Here is a 4,903-nt window from a genome sequence, read left to right as displayed (position 1 = left end):
CGAGGTGCTTGCTCTAACTTGGCAGTGTGATATCTGGTTGCATGTTGCATATGGTGTCTAGCTCGTATTGCTCCTAATTAGTGTAAACTGCATCTGCTTAGCTTACACATGATACATGTGAATATGACACACTTTCCTGTTTTTGGTACATACTATATCTTATGATAAGGCACCTTTAAGTCACCACTGTGATATTGGTTGTGTCTTGCATATGATTTCTAGCATGTACTGCTTCTAATTTGTTGAAACACCATACAGTTTGAACTTGGCAGAGTGATATTGGTTGCAACTTTCATATGGTGTCTAGCTTGCACTACTTCTAATTTGTTGAAATGCCTTCTGCTTAGTTACCACATCATAGGTGTGAATATGTCACACCATCCTGTTTTTCATACATATTCCATCCTCGCATCATGTGTTTGCCTTTCATCCGAGTAGTGTTCATCAGTATCATGCATGAATGAGTTCTGAAGAGCGAATTTTATTCCTTTTTCTTATCGGTTTGACTTCACAATGCAAAATCATTACAGCTGAAGGAAATTAGTCCGGCAGTGGATGATGGTGGTCCTTCGGAGCAACTCAAACAGGGGGTCTCTATAGATTCTACTCCGCCATCCTCCCAACAAGATTCACAAGACAACACAAGGCTGGACAGTCAACGTAGCTGTGTAGATGATGAGCACATCTCCCCTACTCCACCATCACAGGTGCTTGCTCTAACTTGACACTATTATATGTGGTTGCATGTTGCGTATGATGTCTAGCTTGTATTGCTTCTAACTTGAATTGCATCTTCTTACTTTACACATAATGCCTGTGAATATGACACATGTTCCTGTTTCTAGAACATACATGTACATGATGAGCACATCTCCCCTACTCCACCATCACAGGTGCTTGCTCTTACTTGGAACTGTTATACGTGGTTGCGTTTTCCGTATGATGTCTAGTTTGTATTGCTTCTGATTATGTTGAATTGCATCTGCGCAGCTTACAACTTATACCTGCAACGACCACTTACCCATAAGACACATTTAACTTGGGACTGTGATGTAGGTTGCATCTTGCATTGTCTTCTAGCTTGTACTGCTTCTAATTTCTTGAAATGGCACTTACGACGAGACACTTTTTACCTGGTAGAGTGATATTGGTTGCATGTTCATATGGTGCCTAGCTTTCATTTCTTCTAATTTTGTTGAAATGCCTTCCGCTTACTATTTTTTCATACATATTCCATCCTCCTATCGTACGTGTGAATATGAAACGCTGTCTTTTTGTATATATTCCATCCTCCTATCCTGCGCTTGCCTTACGTCAAAGTAGTGTTCGTCTGTATCATGCATCAACCAGTTATGCAGAGCTAATTATATTCATCTTCTTGTGGTTTTGACTTCATAAGGCAATATCAAAAAATAGGAAGAAAAAGAGTAAGTTAGGGGATGTTGGTGGTCCTCCGCACCAACGCAAACAAAGACTCTCTAGATTTGCCACTGCTACTGCTAATGAAGTTGAAGTCCCAAGTCTACATGATGAGTTCATCTCCCGTACTCCACCATCGCAGGTGCTTGCTCTAAGTTGACAGTGTGATAATTGGTTTCATGTTGCATATGTTGTCTAGCCTATATTTCTTCTATTTTGATTAAATTGCACCTGCTGAGTTTATACGTTATACATGTGCATATGACATGGCTTTCTGTGTCTAGAATACACTGCATCTATCTATCTATCATACCATGTTCTTACATCAAAGTACTGCTGTTGTGTATCCCGCATCAGTCACTCATGATTGGACGCTTTTAACATGGCAGTTTGATAGTGGTTGCATCTTGCACCGATTTCTATGTTGTACTGCTTCTAATTTTACGAATTGCCACTTATGACAAGAAACTTTTAACTTGGCAGAGTAATATTGGTTGCATCTTTCATATGGTTTCTAGCTTGCATTACTTCTATTTTCTTGAAAATCCTTCTGCTTAGTTTGCACATCGTAGCTATGAATATGTCATGTCGTCCTGTTTTTCTTACATATTCCATCCTCATACGGTTGTCTTACATCAAAGTATTGCTTGTCTGTATTATGCTTCAATGAGTTTTGAAGAGTGATTTTATTCTTTTGTGTTGTGGGTACAGCTTGACATGGCAAAGTCAAAAAAGAGCAATGAAAATAATATAGTAGGGAGTGTTGTTACTCATCGGGTGAAACGGAAAAGGTTCTGCCGTCGAGATTCTACTGGTACTTATAGTGCAGTAGAAGGTCCAAGTCCACCGGCTAAATCTACAAACACAGTATCACCTGCTCCACCAGCTGCAGCATCCGCTTCAACTGTACCAGCATCTCAACCAGTTACTCGTTCGTTTGCTCCGGAACTGGCTAGTTCCCAAGCTACCTTCACACCTAACACTACTTCCGAAGCACTACTGACACAACATGACTTGGCAAGATCAGATGAACCTCATGAGCATCAACACCAAGACGGTACCTGACCGAGTCAAGTTGCAGTTGCATGCTCCTTTATATGTACTCTCACAGTTTGATGTACACTAACACTTTCCATATTCGTTGTTGAACTAGCACCATGGCGCAAGCGGAAACAGACATCAGGGATAATGCTTGACAGATTAACAAAATCTAAAGGAGGAAGAATGGAGATCCATTTTGAGGAAGGCTTAAAAAGGCCATGTGATGCTACAGAGTCAGCCAAGTTAGTATCAGAGGCAGCCGTTGCCATTAGGTGTCATGCACGTATCCTCCCAACGTGGATCCAGTACAGGAATGAGAAAGACAATACCCAGTTTAACACCTTCCTTGACCATTTATCCGTAAGTAATGTTATTCATCGCAATTAGTAATATTGTCTTGCTCTGTCCCATACTTTCTAGCTTCCTCCTAATAAGACTCACATTCTTTTTTCAACAGATGAGGTTCAAGTTGGATCCGAAAGATGATGCAACTAGACAAGCATGCACTCATGTTTTTCAGTCTGCTCTGCGACAGTATCGGTACCACCTTAGAAAATCTCACTTTGAAGGCAAGGCTAACAATGAAATCGCCCAAACATCTCTAGTGGAATATATTACAGATGAAGACTGGACAGCCCTCGTTAAACACTGGTCTGATCCAAAGTATCAGGTAGGCTATATGTATTTGATCAGACCACATATTGAACTTGTATTTATGTATGTGCCTTACAAGTGTATCTTCTTCTAGGGTAAATGTTTGAAGAACAAAACCAACCGTTCTAAAGTGAAATTCCAACATACCATAGGATCTCGTAGCTATATTGCACACTGTGAGGCTCTTGTAAATAGCTGCTACTTCCTTCTTCTTTTTTGTGCCATATTATCGTATCTATATTGACTTGTTCCAAATACAGAGGAAATCCCGTGCGGACCAAAAAGAACCTGAACCAAATGCAGTGCAAATCTTCAAGGATTGCCACACCAGCAAGATGAAGGGCATGAGCACACCAGTCCAAGCCGCTGTTGTAAGTCCTTACTCCTCCTGCCTTGAACTGATTGGTACTGTGATGTGTTCATTTAACTACTTGGTTTGCAGCCAATGTCAGTTACTCTGTTCACTTCTATTCACAGTTGTCTTAACGTATCATTTCACCTTACATGGTTTAAAAGAGATGAAGGATATTCTTTTGGTCTTGATCTGTAATCTAGTTGTTATGTTCACGTGCGCACACAATGATAAAATAGCATGTTTGTTTTATATCTGCTTGCCCATGATATGAATGATGTCATACTATGTTCATCCTACTTTAAACCATGTTTCTTTATCCTTATATGTCAACGAATGTGAGGAAATAGACAATACAGTAGGCATGCTACACGGACATATGTTCCGAAAGTGATTTTATTATGTAGTTGGCACTACAATACATGCTAATGTATTACAGTAGTTCACCAAAATAAGTTATGTATAAACGTTTAACCTAATTTGTTTGTTTTTTTCTCATTAGTAACTTATCTGGTACACTAATCTACAAGTTCAAACTTTCAGGAAGCTATGGAATAAATGATTGAACAGCCACAACCACCTGAAGGTGACGAGGCTACTACAGGCACAATGTCACCTCTTGCTGCAGTGCGTCAGTATCTCTCCACTAACAGTGCAAAAAGCACCTTCCTGCGTAATTCTGGGTTGGTTGTCAAGGTAACCTCGTCCAAATCGCCTATTGAACAAAATCTTCCTGCTAGACAGAGTGATATATCTGTGCTCCAGACACAAGTCCAATCCCTAATGGACGTTGTTTCGGAAACAAGAATAGTGGTTGAGAAATGTCGCCAAGATATGAATGGTTTTGAAACCATACTATCAGACATTCGCTTCGTTGTTCAAGAGCAATGGAGGAAAAAAGGTGGAGATCGTGCTGCTCCATCAGATTCTACAGCCCGAAACATTAGCACTCAGGTCAAATGATATGTGCTTCTATACATCTGATGGTGCTTTTATCTGGAAGGACTGTAAACTTTATGCCAACGGGCCTTTTGTTATATGGTTGGAATTTATTTTGATGTGATACAACATTTACGATGCTGCCTCAGGCTGCAGTAATTACGACGTTATTTTTGTATAGTGTAGGTTTATCTTAGTAATGTATTCGGCCGAAAGTTTCGTAGGAGCCCAACATGTTGTGACGCCCGGATAATTACGCTATAGTAAACTCATGTTAATGGTGCCACGTCATTGCATTACTGTTGCTAATCCTCACTTGATCCAAATCACTGTTCATTTTCAAACTCAGATTTAAAGTCAAAATTCAAATTTGCCAAACATGAAAACTAAAATGTTCAAAGTGTGACAAATATTCCCTGGGTATTTGTCATGTTGGAACCAACCTCTTTTGGATTCCGAAAGTGCCCCTGGAAATTATTTAGTGGTCCAACATCATAT

Source organism: Triticum aestivum, chromosome 2A, assembly GCF_018294505.1.
Source record: "Triticum aestivum cultivar Chinese Spring chromosome 2A, IWGSC CS RefSeq v2.1, whole genome shotgun sequence".
Lineage (NCBI taxonomy): Eukaryota > Viridiplantae > Streptophyta > Magnoliopsida > Poales > Poaceae > Triticum > Triticum aestivum.
This window is presented reverse-complemented; position numbering follows the sequence as displayed.